The 19695-nt window shown below is 36.7% G+C and overlaps 1 non-coding gene and 1 pseudogene across 1 annotated transcript; both read left to right on the top strand.

The window, feature by feature from the left end:
* Window positions 1-203: 203 nt before the first annotated feature.
* LOC118987923 (small nucleolar RNA SNORA5) lies at window positions 204-313 on the top strand. The gene has a single exon (XR_005066681.1). It is a non-coding gene; the product is annotated as a small nucleolar RNA SNORA5 (small nucleolar RNA).
* A 12074-nt stretch (window positions 314-12387) lies between these two features.
* Window positions 12388-12547, top strand: LOC118987921 (uncharacterized; annotated as a pseudogene).
* Window positions 12548-19695: the final 7148 nt, after the last annotated feature.

Below are 19695 nucleotides of genomic sequence, written 5' to 3'. Positions count from 1 at the left end.
TGCCAGAGAAACAGCACTATACTTGTAAATACTAGGTAGATCTGGTTTTGGCTTCTAATTAAGTGCCTATAGTTTACTCAGTAGGTTGAATTTAATTTTTAAATATATTTTTTGAGAAAAAAATAAACAGGAGTGATTAAAATTTATATTTGTATTCAAAATTCTTTTAATTTAATAAACCAGATTCAAAAATCCATCACAAAAGAGGCCTCAAAACTTTTCTTGGTCCAGAAGGCTTCCATAGAAACAGTGTGAGTCATGGACCCTGATCACCTCTGTTGGGTCTCTGTGATAAATTTGGTTACAGACACCAAGATAAATAAGAAAAAGAAAGAAAAAAATTAAAATAAATTAAAAAAAAACTTTTTCTTGGCAAATGTATGTGACTTCAATCTTAAAAAAATTGAAATAGAAATATATTTTCACATCCTTCTATGTTATAAATGAAAATAGAAAAATAAAGGGAGCTAGCTTTACTGGGGTAATAATTTCTGTTTTGAGATATACATCCAGGTTTTTTTCACAGTGGATCTTTTTTCTTCTTCATCATTAGTAAAATTGGTAAATGACATTTAAAAGATCTTATATACTTCCTTACAGAATTTGAATTCTGTAGGGAAGCAGATACAAAGAAAATTTTTGCTGGCTTTAACACTTGATCGAAATTTCCAAGGAATTTGGAATAAGGTATTCATATTATTATACAGTATCTATCTACTTTTTAATGCTATAGATGTACACTGGCAGACATCCAGCTAAAATATTAGTCCTTGTCATTCAATCCATGATATTTGGGGGATTACAAAGCAGTATTTAATGGAATATTCTTCTTCAACTTCCCCATTCCCTAGAGGTATATTCCTATGTTTCCTAATACAATAACACAAATAGCCAACTTTCCAGATAAAGAATGAGATTTTGAAGTGCTATTATGCTGGCAAGATTCACACACCAAACAAGTGGCTAAAAGAATCTCTCTCCCTCTTTCTCTCTATATAGATACTAATTGTATAAATTGTATACTAATACTCAGCTATTGTAATTAGTGGGTAGAAATTTCATCAACACAGAAAGTTTTTTAGATTATAGATAGCATGAAATATATATATATAATGATATAATATATTATGATATAATAACAGTAAATAGCAAACAGTAAGTGAAATATAGTATACAATTTATACAATTAGTATCTATACAGAGAGAAAGAGGGAGAGAGATTCTTTTAGCCACTTGTTTGGTGTGTGAATATATATATATTTTACATATATATATATATATAAAAAATGAGAATGCTGGGATATATATATATATCCCAGCATTCTCATTTTTTTAGCTAAATTTATTGCAGTGATATTAGTTAATAACATTATATAAATTTTAAGTATATAATTTTATGGTGTATAATTGGTACATTGCTTATCACTCAAAGTCAAATGTTCTTTTGTTACCACATATTTGATTCCCTTTACACCTTAGTATCCCCCCACTCCATTTTCCTTCTCCTATCCACCATACTGCTGTCTGTGTTTGTGAGTTTTTGTTGTTTGTCTTGTTTGTTCATTTCTTACTTTCAGTTTTATATTCCCAATATGGGTAAAATTATGTTTATTGACTTTTTCTGTCTTGTTTCACTTATTATGATATCCTCAGGATCCATCGACACAGTTGCAAATGGCAATATTTCATTTGTTTGTGGCTGAGTAATATTCCATTGTACATATGCACATATCTTCTTTAAGGGACACTAGTTTTGTTTGGATGTCTTGGCCACCATGAGTAATGCTACAATGAACATAGGGGTGTGCACATTTCTGCAAATAAATATTTTTTTTATTTTGGGTGTAGATACTCAGAAGAGGGGCTCCTGGATTGAATGGTAATTTTGTTCTTAATTTTTTGAGGAATGTCCATACTTTTTTCCATAGTGGCTATACCAGTTCAGTTCACATTCTCACATGCAGTAAATGAGGGTTCCCTTTACTCCTCAACCTCTAAAAAACTTGTTACTACTTGTCAGAATGGCTATCAACAACAAAAAATATATTTTGATAGAGTATTATATAAGTTAAGATATTAATACTGATAATAAAGCACAAATGTTTAATGGTTATTTCAAGTGGTTTTAGAATATGATGGATTAAGAATAATATACTAAGGCAAAACTTGCTTCCTTAGTCTGTCCATCCATCTCCCTTAGTCTGTCCAAACATAATGGCATCCTTAGCCATTGCCCAGATTCACTGGTTCCCATTTGCTCCTGCCATTGCAGACTTTCAGGACCCTGAATTATCTTGGTCTCAATAATATCTTGGAATTCACACGTCATAAGGGGTCATTCACACACACTGTCCTTTACACCTACAAACTTCAAGATGACATTAGCTATTTCCTTTCTTTCTTATTCTGTAATCCTTCCATGATATTATCATTGAGACTCTTCATACCTCCAGAAGGTGTCTTAAAACACCTCCAGTGTTCACTTTCCAGGAACGTGAAGAGATTCTGACTTCCAAGTCTGGAGATTCTATTATGGGTACCATCAAACCTTTCCTCTGTGAATAATGATATGAGTCTCTCAGCTTACAAATTGATCCTATTTTCCCTCCAGCTTGTTCAGGTCAGAAGTAGAAAAATGTTTTGTTTTCCCAATTTTCTTTTTGTGTGGCCAATTGTCCCAAATGCATGATAGAGTTTTTCAAACATTTTTCTTGTTTCTCAAAATACAAAAACTTCAACTAACATTTTTCTCTCAACTGACAGAGTCAGAAAAGAAATCCAAATGATTAATACTGAGATGGCTAAGAATTTGCTATCAGATCAACATCTGTTCACAGCACTCTCTTAGGGCAATTTCTTCCCCAGAAGTCTGTTTATTGCTCAAAGTGATTCTTCCCATAAGGCAACTGGGTAGATCCTTTCCTCACCCAGCTTAAAGCTATGAAAGGAATGACAATCATGTATTTTATTTTTTTGAAGAATTGCTACTTTGACTTGTGTTTTAAGGCAACACTCAGGAATGTGCTCTAGTCTACCTCAGAGTCAGTGAATTTTAATCTAGCACTACAGTCTAAATTTAAAGGTGCCTTGTGGAAAACAGTATGGAATTTCCTCAGAAAACTGTTAGTGGAACTGCCTGTTGTCCCAGAAATACCACTGCTGGAATTATATCCTAAGAATCCTGAAACATCAATTCAGAAGAACCTAGGCACCCCAATGTTCATAGCAGCACAATTCACAATAGCTAAGTATTGGAAGCAGCCTAAATGCCTACCAGTAAATGAGTAAATAAAAAAACTATGGCACATTTACACAACAGAACACTATGCATCAGAAAGAAAGAGGGAGTTCCTACCCTGTGACAGCATGGATGGACAGCATAATGCAATGAGAGCATTATGCTAAGTGGAGTAAGCCAGGCATTGAAAAACAAATACTATGTGATCTCACCTATAAGTGGAACATAATAAAAAAATAAACAAGCAAGAAAAATATAACCAGAGACATTGAAATGAAGAACAAACTGACAGTAACCAAAGAAGAAGTGGAAGAGAAATAATGGGGGAATGTAGAGGAAGGGCCACCAAGGAATACACATAAAGGACACATGGATAAAGCTGAAGGGAGTAGATTTGAAGGTGGGAGTCAGGAATGGGTGAGGTGGGTGTTGTGGACCCTGGCTTGTGGGGCCATGGCATTGCAGCTGAGACAAAAGAAATTCACACAGACTACCAAATCCTGTGGAGAAAGAGGGCGGGTGGCTTTACTCTCAAGAGGGGCCAAAAGCCTTGGCCCTTGTTTCCGTGAGCTTTTATTGTCTTTCTGGGCACAGTGCATGAAGGCCCTCAATAACTATGCACAGGTTTGCTTTAGGTGGTTACTTTTTACAGAAAACAAAGGAGAGGATGCCAGTAATCACATCACAGAAGAGGGATATTTGCAAATGAAAAGGCAAAAGTGGGTGAACCATTTACACTCGTCCTTGGAAGGTTTAGCATGGACTTTAGGAAGTCACAATGCAGTAAATGTTTTCTGCCTCAATTCAGGGTGAAGGAGTTTTAGTAAAAGGAAGTCTCATAGCAGTCTAGGTAGAGTGCAGGCCTGATTCCCCACGGGGGAACCTATTCATGAGTGTGGGCCCTGTGGCTCTTCGAGTAGGAGCTGGGCCCATGCCACACAAAACTGTCTCCTATAGGTGGGGGTGCATGGAGGAGGGGAAGATGTAGACAACTGTACTTGAACAACAATATTTTTTTAAAAAATAAAGGTGCAAAGTTTTCTAAGTCTTGAGTTGCTACAGTCACACAGGAACATCAGATTCTCTGGAGCCAGCTCCTTCTGATTGCACAGGCTTACTGAATCTACTTAGCATATTTAGTGCAAAATGCTGAATCAATACTAATCACTTCTGACTCATAGGAGCTCTTTTCCAAATTAGGACACTAACCTAGATCATTTTGGGGAAGCTGCTTTCCTTTGTGCCAGATTGAGCCATTCCCTTCCACTATATCAGGTCACTTAACCCTAGCACTAACTGGCACCCTTGCCAAGGATCACAGTGCTATCTTTTCCAGGAAGAGTGTTTCCCAACTCCCACACTTGGCAAGTTGATCCCAGAGGACTCAACAACCTCAACTCATTTAAAATCCTCTAGTCATTGCCATGATTAATGAAAAAATAAGACCTGGAATTGCAGTCTTTATATGAAATAATAAATCTTAATTCTATACAAGTAAGCCCTAAATTTTGCCTGAATGTTAACAGTAAGTATTCATTAACATCATTATCTTTATTTGCTTCTTGATACAATTTATCTTTGTGTCAATACTCAATCAACTACCTCATTTTAACAACATAAGAGACTATTTATATGCATTGGCTAGGTAAAAATGAGCTATTTACTTGTATTTTTCTTCACTTCTCCTTAGTTGTAAACCTTTATTTAGAAAAGTTACATTTTGATTAGTCTAGACTTAATGATGCATTTTTTAGGTCACTAAATAATTCAATTCTTTTCCAATGTGACAGACTGAGGGAATGAAATGCTACTAACTTGCATTGCACTAAAGGGTCAAAATATTCTCAGGTTATAGTGAAAAACTCTTCTCTGTTTCGTTTTGAATTATTAAAATAGTGCTGGCTTTGAAAATCTATCATGCACAGAAAGTTTTTATAAAATTGTTCCAAAGACACCCTCAAAACCACATTGTGTCATAAAATAATCAAATTGAACCTGAGCTGGATTTGATTTAATTAGTTTTATCTATTGGAAATCATAGTTAAGATTATAAGGAGTTTTCTAATTCTTCCGAGCTTTATTACTTAAACTATTCACAGCATTTTTTTTTCTGTATTAAGTTATTTAAAAAAAACTATTGTAACTAGTAAGCAACATGCTGTTTCTCCAGGCTACCGGAGTGGCATTTCAGAGAAGAGATCATGACTCTCTGCAAGAAGAAAGGTTTTATAATTTTAATCTTTGGCACAACAATAAAAAAGCAAATACAGTGTTTGTTTCCTAAGAGTCTCTTCTGGTTGAATTTTTTATCTCAATCATTTCTGAAATTCTGCAAAATAATTATTTTAGAGCTTTATTACACAAGTCATTTTAAGCACGCTTTAACTACCATGGAATATTCTTGATCCATCCAAAGTAAAAAAAAATTGTGTCCCCAAACCTGATAATATAAGACTAAATCCAGTGAAATAGTAATACATAATAATTTTAATAGTCCCTAGTGTACCTTTCCAGCAATTTACTAGATGTATAAATGCCATATTGATTTATGCAAATGTACTCATATCTGCATTAACATGCAAATTATCTAAATAATCTTCTGAAAATTGTTATTCCACATTAGGCCAAAAAAAAAAGTTGCCCTGGTTCGTGTGGCTCAGTCAGTTGGGCATCGTCCCACAAACTGGAAAGTTGCTGGTTAAATTCCTGCTCAGGACACACACTTGGGTTGTAGATTCCATGTTCAGTTCCACTTGGGGTGCTTGCAGGAGGAGAAATTAATAGTACTTTTTCACATTGATGTTTATCTGCCCCTCCTTCTCACCCCCTTCCTCTCTCTCTTAAATAACATTTAAACCAAAATATTTTTAAAGATCAACATAAAGATATAATAAAGCTTCTTAAATAAAACATATAATGTACTATATGTTTACCAAAGAAACAGAACCAGTAGGAAACACATATATGGAGATAAGAAAAGACTTCTCGTAAATCAGTTCATATGATTATAAAAGCTCACAAGTTGAAAACACTGGCCAAGCCAATGTACCAGTAAGAGATGGAAGGCTGGCTGGCTGGCTGCTATAGAACCAGATGGATCAGTGTTCCAATCTGAAGGCGTTCAGGCAGATTCTTTCTTACTCAGGGTGAGTAATCAGTTGTATGTTACTAAGGCCTTTACCTGAACTAAGGAGGCCCACCCATATTAGGGAAGATAACCAGCTTTATTCAGTCTACCAATGTCAATGTTATTTTCATTCAAAACAAACTCAAAGAAATACAGAGAAAAATATTTGGCCAAATATCTTGAAATTCCACGACTCAATAGTTGACACAAAATTAATTCTGACTATTAGTAAAAAACAATGTGGAAAATTACTTTTTCTTAACCATCAGTGATTTAACTGACATAATACAATTTTTGTTTCTTAAAGATTTAAATTAATTTAATGAGGGATATAGAAGTAAAGGCATTAAAATTCAGGGGACTGCAGCCATTGGCCGGCACGTAAAGACCTCCTAGCCTCGGCTGCCGCAGCGGTCGGGGCCCAGAGGCTTCCGCCTGCGACCAGCGACAGGGGCGTCTGACATAGAGGACTCATTGGGAGCCTGGCATCTGTGAGTAAAGACAAAAGCACCAGCGGCAGGGCTGGCTGCCCTCAGCCAGCCCAAAACGCCTCGGAGCCACCGCTGCTGCTGTGTTAGGGGTGTAGAGGCTTCTGTCTGCCGACAGTGCCACAGAGGACTCATAGGGAGCCCAGCACCCAGTGGAGCATTGGGCTGGCTGCGGGGTCCTTGGAAGAGCTGCTCCCTCCCTCACCACCTAGGCGGGGCGGCGGGGCAGAGACCTGTCTGCCTAGGTGTGCAGGGAGGGTGGCAAGGACAGGGGGCCATGTTCAGTTGCAATCTCTGTGGTTGCCAGCCCACCAGCCTGCCAGCCCAGGAAATTTGAGGGGAGCATTGTCCTAACCAGTCAGGTTGGGGATTGGGCTGGGCTGAGAGGCACACTTTCTGGAGACGTTTTTACTGGAAAGTGGACTGAGGTGTTCTCCTGTGAAGGCAGCTTGACTTGCTTCTCACCCAGCCACAGGACTGGGAAGGACCGGTACCAGATCCCGTGGGACTCAGGCAGCCTGTTGGGTGGGCGAGCGCCCGCACCCCAGTCTTGTAGACTGGCTGGTGGGTGGGTGTGTGCCTGGGCCTACAACACAGCCCACAGAGGGGTCCTACCGAAACCAGAAAAACCGAATTGGACAGTTTGAAACCAACAGGGGAGGAGTTTTTTTGTTTTTTTTTAACTTTTTTAAAACTTTTTTTTCACTTTTTTTAAAACTTTTTTTTCAGTAATCGTATATTCTTTAAATTTTATTGTTGTTGTATCTTTCAGTACTCTGTTCCTCTCCTTTCTTTATTCTTGTTTAAGTCCTTCTACCTTTCACCCCAAACTTATTGCTTTTTCCTCACTTCTCTTGCCCTTTTTGTGTGTGTTTGTTTGTTCGTTGCTTTCTATACCACTGTAAATACTTCACAACACATCTCTTGGGTATTAGCCTACTTTACATGTTCCTGAAGTCTATTACTGTAGTGATTAACTCTACTTGCTCATATACTACGTCTATTTACTATTCTTTACTCTCACCTTACCTCAAAATCTGACCACCCGCAACATCACTACTTTCTAGATCCAACTCACAAGCCTTCCCTCCCCAACAAGAGACTTATCTTGGGCCTAACCTTTCTTAAAAGTGGCAAATTGGGTAGAAGATTACAGTTAACACTGTATATAGCCTAAAGATCTTCTATCACTTCTCTACCAGCTGTGATTGTAAATATCATAAAGAACTCTCCTGCTGTCATAAACCATTTTGCCTCCCCCTCCAACTGATCACACACACACAAAGAAAGGAGTAAGTGGAAGCTGAGAATATCAAGATACCTGCAGGAGACCGCACCACTGAATTTCACAGGTATTCTACCACAGAAGTTCACACCATGAACCCAGGGAGTCAGAACAGATCAATTTAAGAAACTGAGGCTAACAAGAAGAGTCTCATAAGCAATAGGAAGACAAAGAAACAATGCCCAAATGAAAGAAAAGGTGGAAGTCTCAGAAATAATGTCAGATGAAAGAGAGGCAAGGCAGCTATCAGATATTGAATTCAAAGCACTAGTTATGAGGAAATTCAAAGAGCTCATTGTGAGCTACCAGAAACTACAGGGGAGCTACCAGAAGCTACAGGGGAGCTACAATGAGCTCTCCACAAACTACATCATCATGAAAAGGAAATAGAAACTATAAGCAAAGGCCAAGAGGAAATGAAGAATACAATTTCGGAACTGAAGAACACAGTAGAAGGAATGAAAATCAGAATTGATTAGGCAGAAGATTGGATCAGCTAGTTGCAGGACACAATAGAAGGAATCTCTCAGAAAGAGCAAGAAAGGGAAGAGAGGCTCAAAAAGAATGAAGAGGGACTAAGAGAAATGCAAGATAATATGAAATGCAATAATATCCGAATAATAGGAATACTAGAAGGAGAAGAAGAAGAGCAAGGGATGGAAAACCTATTTGAAAGAGTAATGATGGAAAATTTTCCTAATTTGATAAGAGGAAAAGTTACACAAATCCAAGAATCACAGAGAGTCCCATTCAAGAGGAACCCAAAGAGGCCCAAATCAAGACACATCATCATTAAAATGGCAAAATTCGAAGACAAAGAGAGATTCTTAAAGGCACCAAGAGAGGAAAAGGTAGTAACATACAAGGGAGTCCTAAAAAGGTTAGCTACTGACTTCTCAATGGAAACACTCCAAGAAAGAAGAGAATGGCAAGAAATATTTCAAGTAATGAGAACCAGAGGCCTACAACCAAGGCTACTTTACCCAGCAAGGCTCTCAATCAAGATAGAAGGCCAAATAAAGAGCTTGCAAGACAAAAGAAGTCTAAAAGAATATGCCTCCACCAAACCACCTCTACAAGAAATACTAAAAGGGCTGCTTTAAGGAAAGGAAGGAAAAGAGAGAGACAGAGAGGAACTCTGGTACAAAAATGGCAATGAATAAGTACCTATCACTAAATAACCTTAAATGTAAATGGATTAAATGCTCCAATCAAAAGACATAGAAGAGCTGAATGGATAAAAAAGGATGACCCACACATATGCTGCCGACAGGAGACCCACCTCAGGACAAAAGACCATCAGACAATAAAAGTGAAAGGCTGGAAAAACATTTTCGAAGCAAATGGTCAAGAAAAAAAGCTGGCTTAGCAATTCTAATATTAGACAAAATAGATTTCAAAAAAAGGGCAATAAACAGAGACCCAGAAGGTCACTTCATAATACTTAAGGGAAGAATCCACCAAGAAGACATTAACATCATAAATATATGTGCACCCAACATAGGAGCACCCAAATACATAAGAAAAATCCTAGAAGACTTCAAGAAAGATATTGACAGCAACACAATTATACTAGGGGATTTTAATATCCCACTGTCAAAAATGGACAGATCTTCCAAACAAAATATCAACAAAGATATAGCTGCACTAAACAACACCCTAGAAGAAATGGACTTGACTTATATATACAGAGCCCTTCATCCCAAAGAAGCTAAATACACATTCTTTTCAAATGCACATGGAACATTTTCAAAGATAGACCACATGATAGGACACAAAACGAGCCTCAACAAATTCAAGAAAATTGAAATCATACCAAGCATTTTCTCTCACCCCAAGGGACTGAAATTAGAAACCAACCCCACAGGAAAACCCCCCAAAAACCCAAAACCATGGAGACTGAATACTATGCTATTAAACAAGGAATGGGTCAAGATTGAAATTAGGGAAGAAATCAAAAAGTTTCTGGAAACAAATGAAAATGAACTCACAACAACCTAAAACTTATGGGACACAGCCAAGGCAGTCCTGAGAAGGAAGTTCATAGCAATACAGGCTTACCTAAAGAAAATAGAAACATTTCAAAAAAAAAAACCTAACCCGATTCCTGCAAGAACTTGAAGAACAACAACAAAGACAGCCTAGAGCAAGTAGAAGGAAGGAAATAACCAAGATCAGAGCAGAATTAAATGACATAGAGACTAAAAGCACAATTCTAAGGATCAATGAATCTAAGAGTTGTTTTTTTGAAAAGATAAACAAAATAGACAAACCTTTAAGTAGGTTCATTAAGAAAAGAAGACAGAGAACAGAGATAAACACAATTAGAAATGAAAGAGGAGAAATTACAACTGATACCACAGAAATAGAAGGGATTGTAAGAAATTACTATGAAGAATTGTATGCCAACAATCTTGAAAACCTAGGTGAAATGAACAAATTTCTAGAAAAATGTAATCTTCCCAAACTCAATGAAGAAGAAGTGCAAAGCCTGAACAGACCAATAACAGCTGAAAAAATTGAAGCAGTAATCAAAAAACCCCCATCACACAAAAGCCCCGGACCAGACGGATTCACAGGAGAATTCTACAAAGCTTTTAAGGAAGAGCTAACCCCTATTCTTCACAGACTATTCCAAAAAATCCAAAATGATGGGAAACTCCCAAACTCTTTTTATGAAGCCAGCATCATCCTAATTCCAAAACCAGATAGAGACACAACAAAGAAAGAAAACTCAGGCCAATATTGTTGATGAACATAGAAGCTAAAATCCTCAACAAAATATTGGCAAATCGCATCCAACAATACATCAAAAAGATCATACACCATGACCAAGTGGGATTCATCCCAGGCATGCAAGGATGGTTCAATATCCGCAAATCAGTAAATGTAATACACCACATAAACAAAAACAAAGACAAAAACCACATGATCATATCAATAGATGTGGAAAAACCTTTTGATAAGGTACAACACCTATTTATGATAAAGGTACTCAGCAAAGTGGGAATAGAGGGAGGATTCCTCAAAATAATAAAGGCCATATATGAAAGACCTACAGCCAACATCATACTCAATGGGCAAAAACTAAAAGCTTTTCCACTGAAGTGAAAAGCTTTTTTCACTTCATAAGTGAATTTGGCAAAACAGCAGGTTACAAAGTCAATATCCAGAAATAAAAGGCATTTTTGTATACTAACAATGAATCAGCAGAAGCAGGGATCAAGAGAAAAATCCCATTCAGTATAGCAAAAACAACAATAAAATATCTGGGAATAAATCTAACCAAGGACATAAAAGACCTGTATGCAGAAAACTACAGAACACTTAAGAAAGAAATCAAGGAAGACACAAACAAATGGAAACATATACCGTGTTCATGGATTAGAAGATATAACATCATCAAAATGTCCATACTACCCAAAGCAATTTATAGATTCAATGCAATACCTACTAAAGTACCTATGGTATATTTCACAGACATAGAACAAACACTTCAAAAATTTATATGGGACCATAAAAGACCCCGAATAGCAGCTGCAATTTTGAGAAAGAAGAATAAAGTAGAAGGGATCACAATACCTGATATCAAACTGTATTACAAGGCCGTTGTAATCAAAACAGCCTGGTACTGGCATAAAAACAGGCACATAGTCCAATGGAACAGGATAGAGAACCCAGAAGTAAACCCAACTCTCTACAGTCAATTTATTTTCAACAAAGGGGGCAGTAACATAAAACGGGGTAAAATTAGCCTCTTCAACAAATGGTGTTGGGAGAACTGGAGAGCTATGTGCAAAAAAAAAAAAAAAAAGAAAGAAAGAAACTCCAGTACCAACTTACACCATACACCAAAATAAATTCAAGGTGGATAAAAGACTCAAGTATAAGCCATGACACCATTAAAGTCCTAGAGGAAAACATTGGCAGGGAAATCTCACATATTTCATGCACTAACATTTTTACTGATATGTCCCCCAAAGCAAGGAATATAAAGGAGAGAATAAACAAATGGGATCTCATCAAAATAAAAAGCTTCTGCACAGCTAAAGAAAACAGCATTAAAATAAAAAGACTACCAACTGTATGGGAAAACATATTTGCCAATGATACCTCAGACAAAGGTTTAATCTCCAAAATATACAAAGAACTCACATGACTTCACTCTAAGAAGACAACTAACCCAATTAAAAAATGGGGAAAGGACTTGAACAGACACTTCTCCAAGGAGGACATACAGAGGATCCAGATTGCTTCTCGGCCTTTTGGCTAAGATCAAGTGTAGTACAGAGGATCCAGAAACACATGAAGAGATAGATTCTCAATATCATTTGCTATCAGAGAGATGCAAATTAAAACCACAATGAGATACCACTTTATACCAGTCAAAATGGCTATCATAAACAACACAACAAACAACAAGTGCTGGAGAGGTTGTAGGGAAAAGGGGACCCTAGTTCACTGTTGGTGAGATTGCAGACTGGTACAACCACTATGGAAAACAGTATGTAATTTTCTAAGAAAACTAAAAATGAATGTACCTTTTGACCCAGCAATTCCACTATTAGGAGTATATCCTAAGAACCCTGAAACCCCAATCCAAAAGAACCTATGCATCCCAATGTTCATAGCAGCACAATTTACAATAGCCAAGAGTTGGAAGCAACCTAAGTGTCCATCAGTAAATGAATGGATCAAAAAACTATGGTACATACACACAACGGAATTTCATGCTGCAGAAGGAAAGAAGGAGCTTCTACCTTTTGCAACAGCATGGATGAAACTGTAAATCATTATGCTGAGTGAAATAAGCCAGGTGTTGAAGGACAAATACCATATGATCTCACCTTTAACAGGAAGCTAAACAACAAAACAAACAAGGAAGCAAAATATAACCAAAGACACTGAAATAGAGAATAGGCTGAGAGTGAGCAGAGGGGAGAGGGGAGGGAATTTCAGGGGAAATAGGGGAGGGATTTAGAGGAACATATATAAAGGATACATGTACAACAACTGAGAAGGATGGAAATGGGAGGGAGGTGGGGAGCACGGGGGTGGGATGGGATGGGAGTAATAGAAAACTGTACTTGAAAAATAATTAAATAAAAAAATTGGGAGAAAAAAAATAAAATAAAATAAAATTCAAATAATTTTAGTCTACTGTACAAGCCAGGAAACATATTTTGGCAGATTGCAACAATACTACTAATTATATTGGTGATGCTAAGATAATTAATCCATCTTCTATTACTTCCTTTTACTATCTCCTATTATTATTATTATTATTATAGCTTCTTTGTTTATTTTTTCCTCTTTTTCTGTTGTTCAAGTATAATTGCCTACATTTTACTGCCACCCCTTTGCCCTGCCCAACCCATCCGCACCTCACACCTTTGATCTTAACCCCCTTTGGCTTTGTCCATGGGTCATTTATACATGTATCTTGATGACCCTTCCCCTTCTTTTCTCTGCTATTCCCTTTCCCCTCCTCTCTGGTTAGTCAGTTTGTTCTTTATTTCAATATCTCTGGGTTTTTTTTGCTCGCATGTTTGTTTAGTTGATTAGGTTCCACTTATAGGTGAGATCTCATGGTATTTGTATTTCACCAACTGGCTTACTTCAATTAGCATAATGCTTTCCAGTTCCATCCATGCTGTTGAGAAATATAAGAGCTCCTTTCTTTCTATTCCATTGTATAGATGTGCCACAGTTTTTTATCTAGTCATTTGCTGATGGACACTTAGGTTGCTTCCAACACTTGGTTATTGTAAATTGTGCTGTTATGAACATTGGGGTGCATAGGTGTTTTTGAATTGATGTTTCAGGATTCTTAGGGTAAAATCCTAGCAGTAGAATTGTCAGGTCAAAAGGAAGCTCCATTTTTAGTTTTTTGAGGAAATTCCATGCTGTTTTCCACAGTGGCAGCACCAGTTTGCATTCCCACCCACAGGGCACTAGGGTTCCCTTTTCTTCACATCATTGACAGCACTTGTTTTCTGTTGATGTGTCTGTGGTGGCCATTCTCAATGGTGTGAAGTGGTATTTCATTGTGGTTTTAATTTGCATCTCTCTGATAGCAAGGAACACTGAGCATCCTTTCATGTCTCTGGGCCCTCTGTGTGTCCACCTTGGAGAAGTGTCTGTTCAGGTCCTTTGCCCATTTTTTAACTGGGCTGTTTGTCTTCCTGGAGTGGAGTCATGCAAGTTCTTTATATATTTTGGAGATCAAATCCTTGTTTGAGACATCATTGGCAAATATATTTTCCCATAAAGTTGGTTTCCTTTTCATATTACTGATATTTTTCTTAGCCATGCATAAGCTTTTTGTTTTGATGAGATCCCATTAGTTTATTCTTTCATTTGTATCCCTTGCTTTAGGAGACATATCGGTAAATACATTGCTGTGTGGTATCTCCTTTGTTTATCTGATGCTACTCTGTTATATACCTTTGTGTTATGTTATTTTCAAATTTATAACAACAAAATCTTTATTATACAATTTATGCTTTACATTCCTTTGCATGTATACATCATACTTTTCTTATCTATTTACTTATCTGTTTGATGATAATAATCTATCAATTTTGGTTCACTGATTGTTACAAATACACAACACTATTGGAGGATATTGATGGTGGATACAACTGGGTGAGAGGAATGTAGGAACTCTGTGTCATCTTTAGAATTCTCCTGGAAGTATAAAACTATTTAAAATAAGTGTTTATTAAAATTCAATTGCATTTTCATATAACAACAATAAACATATGAAAACAAAATTTAAAACATGAGAGATTCTGGTGAGGTGAACATTGGGAGAGTGGCACACTTGAATAGGACATGGAAGCTCTGAGTTTTTCCAACATAACTTGCCTTATGCATCTCTTCCAGTGACTGTTCCTGAGTTTACAGCCTTTTATAATAAACCAGTGCTCCAGTTACTACACTTGTAGATTGTCCCCAGAATCTTTCTAACAGGAAAACGGGATGTTCAAAAAGAGCTAGAGTTGTTCTAACTTCTGTGGAAGATGCAACTTGGAATTTATTAGACAAGGGAGAGAAGATTGCCCAGGAAGCCACAGTTTTAAAGGAAGAGCTTAGTGCCACACTTAAGGAAGTTTGCAAAGAAAGTGAAGCTCTGAAAGTGTCAGCTGATAGATTTGTGGATGACCCTTGCTATCTCCCCAAAAAGGAAGCTGTGGTTCAAGCTGCCAGTGCCTTGCTGGCTACAGTTACCAGACTCCTCATCCTGGCAGGCATGATTGATGTCATGTGTCTGTTGCAGCACGTGTCAGCTTTTTGAAGGACACTTGAGTCTCTTAAAAATATTTCCAACACATCTGACCTCCAGAAAACCTACCAGAAGCTTGGGAAGGAGCTGGAAAATTTGGATTATTTAGCTTTCAAACGTCAGCAATGGCTCTGCAAGGCAGGCATTGCTATCCTCATTTTACACACTTGGAAGCAGACACTTGGAGAGGATGAGTGACCTGCTCAAGGTCATAGATATACTGAATGTAAACAGGGTGCAGTGGAAGCACACAAGAAGGGCACCCAACTAGCAGGAAGGCCTCCTGGAGTCACTGATATCCTCCCTATAACCTAAAGCTGAAGTATTTAAGTAGATATTTTACTAGGATAAAATGGAGATAAGGGTGACAAAGATCATGGAGAAGGGGATGGTATCAGAGCAGTGTCGGCCTGCAGGCAGAAGAGTGCTTGACTCATTTGAGAACCTACATGCAAGCTATTCACTGTGGCTGGATGATGAAGGGCAGTCAGAGGATCAGCAAGAGATAAGCCTGGAGAGATGAGTGGGTAACTACTCTTGAAGGCTGAATGCCATGTGAAGGGGCTGAAGCTGCGAGAGGACTAAATTACCTGATACCCTGCAATATTCCTTGGTGTGGATCTGAAGGTGGTTCCTGACCACCACCACCAGTTCTCAGAGCTTCACTTTCTTTGCAAACTTCCTTAAGTGTGGCACTAAGCTCTTCCTTTAAAACTGTGGCTTCCTGGGCAATCTTCTCTCCCTTGTCTAATAAATTCCAAGTTGCATCTTCCACAGAAGTTAGAAAAACTCTAGCTCTTTTTGAACATCCTGTTTTCCTGTTAGAAAGATTCTGGGGACAATCTACAAGTGTAGTAACTGGAGCACTGGTTTATTATAAAAGGCTGTAAACTCAGGAACAGTCACTGGAAGAGATGCATAAGGCAAGTTATGTTGGAAAAACTCAGAGCTTCCATGTCCTATTCAAGTGTGCCACTCTCCCAATGTTCACCTCACCAGAATCTCTCATGTTTTAAATTTTGTTTTCATATGTTTATTGTTGTTATATGAAAATGCAATTGAATTTTAATAAACACTTATTTTAAATAGTTTTATACTTCCAGGAGAATTCTAAAGATGACACAGAGTTCCTGGCAGCTTCATTGGACTGCTCTGTGTCTATTAGGCCCTTTTATTTCTCTTGTGATCTTGCCCTCTTGGGGTTTTTTGGGGGTGGTTTTCTTATAGAATGTCATACAACTCTACTGTTAATAAGGAACTAAATTGCCTTTGCTTTCCCTCCCCAAAGGGCTCTAATTCTCCAGCTTTAGCTTGTGCCACCTGGGTAGCTAAGAAAAGTTTGAAAACCCAGAAAACCCAGAAAAGTCTGAATTCTAGCCACCTTGAGCAAAAATATAATTCCAGAGCCTTCATTATCACCCAGACTTTGGGTGACATCGCCAAAAAGCCTGAAGTCTTCCTATCCATCAATGACAAGGACACTCTCAGAAGGTCAATCAGTCAAAACTTCTGCTGATTCTAAATAGCGTCTGTCCATTTACCATCATCCTACTTAGACAAATTTCCTCCTAGGAAATCTTGCAGCCAGTCAAACCCATCATGCTTCAGATCCTTATTATTTTTGGTCACTACCCAGGATGTGAGTCTCTCTGATTAGAGCTTGGTGGTAAAGCATGAACTATGGAGCCCCATCAGCCTTTGTTTAAGTTCTCTCTTTTAACTAGCTGTATTTCCCTGCCTTCTTTATCTGTAAATGGAGGTAGTAGCAATACTTAGAATGATGGAAAGTTTCAGTGTAAATTGCTTAGAATAGTTCCTGAGACAGAGCGAGTGTTCAGTAAATACAGGTTGTTACTATTGTTAACTCTCCTCTTCCATATTTGCATCACTTACTGCTAGATGCTTCCTTCCTTTGCCTTGTTTTACACTGCTTCTCTCAAGAATTAACATCATTAAAATGTCCATACTACCTAAAGCAATCTATAGATTCAATGCAGTTCCTATCAAGGTACCAATGGCATATTTCACAGAACTAGAACAAATATTTCAAAAATGTAAACGGAACCAAAATAGACCCCCAAAAGCCACAGCAATCTTAAGAAAAAAAGAACAAAAATTGGAAGGATCATGATATCTGTTATCAAACTATACTGCAAGGCCATAGTAACCAAAACAGCATAGTACTGGCCTAAAAACATGTAGAGATCAATGAAACCGTATTAAGAGCCCAGAAATTAATGCACAGCTTTTTAGTCCAATTAATATTTCATAAAGGTGGCAAAAATACACAATGGAGTAAAGATAGTCTATTCAATAGTGGTTTGGGGAATATTGGACAGATATCTGCAAAAAAATGAAATTAGACCACCTTTTTATCATGTGCGAGAATAAACTCAAAATGGATTAAAGACTTACCTGTTGGACTTGAGATTATAAAAATCCTTGAAGAAAACATGGACAGTAAAATCTATCATTTCTTTCTACCTGATAGATATTTCCCATGCACCGTTCACAGAGGTAGCAGACTATTAAAATTAAATCAGTAAATGAGAACCGGCAAATCTTCCAATTCAAATTGTCTCATGGACTTCCTAAAATCATTTAAATGGCTACAGAGTCTGTATTTTTTAAATGTTTTTTCATTCATCTTTTTTTTAGAAATGACAAGTTTTTCTTTTGAATTAGCTAAAATTATTAATATTGCTTGCTAAAAACACAGACTTGAAATCAGTTTCCTTTAGAAACATTAGTATTTGGCATGTGTATAAAATATGTTCACATATACATATATATGACTCCTATACATATTTTATATACATACTAAATATTTTATATAGAAGATACATTTGGTATGTATATGACATATATGGTATGTAGATAATTTATGGTATGTATATATTTATGTATATGGTATGTATATATTTATATGGTGTGTATATACTTATGCACATACATAACATATAAATGTACACACTTATACTTACCATAAAATATATACATACCATATATTTATAATTATAGACAATTTCCTATTAGCATTACCATGTCTATCTTGCCTTGAGAGCTTTTTCAATATGACCTATGATGTTAATTGCTTTTCAAATTACTTCCTAAGTTGAGATTTCTTTTCATGGTATTAAACCAACTTAAAGGGAAAAGAACATGCCAAATTATTTCATAGAATCTGTCTTTAGTACTGTCACCGTGCCAACTATTTGAATTTAATATGAACAAAAGATTACATTTTCATTCAAAAAAGTAAATTCTTATTTGTTGGTAAGTAAACTGCTTTGACATAATATTCTGAGATAGACTCAGCCTCACACTGGGGAGCTGTTGGCTCCTCATACCAATTTCACTAAAATCTAAGCTGCCAAGCAGACATCTCATATTTAAAGAACTCCTAAAACTCCTATGATGTAAAGTTGGAGGTGGGGAGATACTGTGGTTTAAGTACTGTGACAATTGCCCCAAGTGCTCCTGTCACACTAAGGCAAGCTCTGAAGATTTTGCTATGAATGGAAGGAGTGACTGATATGCGGTCTCATGCTTTTTCTGACGTAAGATGTCACACCATGCTGTGATTATCTTAAATCTTTTTCTAGCATGTTAACTATGTGGCACATAATCTCTGCACATAATTTCACTTGCTCAAGAATCATATGAACATTTTACATATTATTGAAAGTAATTTTCCATTGATATAGAGGGCCAAGAGTTTAAGTTTAAAATTCATGATTTATTCCTGTACATTTTTGAACATGCTAAAACATATTTTAAACAACATGATATTCCAAAACAAAATATATAACATTGAATATATTGTACCTTGATATGGACAAGTTAATATAAGAAAAAATCCAAGTAAAAGAGAATTTAAATAAAACATTGGTATTTTATTCCCTATTTTATATGCTTATGTATAATAATGAAAATTAAAAAGTCTGCTCATATCACAATGGAGTTTGAAAATATATTTGTGGAAACTGTTATCGTTATGAATGGGATAAAATAGAGTGCAGAATATTCTTTACTGCATACAATGGCAATAGCTTACATGTGAACACAGTTTTGCAATTAATGAAGGAATTTCATAAACCATGCCATAGTTGACTGTTATTAAGCAAAAGTAGTCATGTACAAGGTGGTAGTCCTTTCAGAGAACATAAACACAAAATGGATACATTTTTCTTGATAAATTTTTTTAGAATATAAACTGTAATCCTCAGTTGGTTATCTTGTGGTTTATAACTACTTGTTTGTTCCCAG

This window comes from Sturnira hondurensis, unplaced genomic scaffold (genome assembly GCF_014824575.4).
Source record: "Sturnira hondurensis isolate 20B ecotype Veracruz unplaced genomic scaffold, ASM1482457v3 Scaffold0005509, whole genome shotgun sequence".
NCBI classification, from domain to species: Eukaryota; Metazoa; Chordata; class Mammalia; order Chiroptera; family Phyllostomidae; genus Sturnira; species Sturnira hondurensis.
Note: the sequence above shows the minus strand (reverse complement) of the source record. Positions and strands in the feature narration are given on the sequence as shown.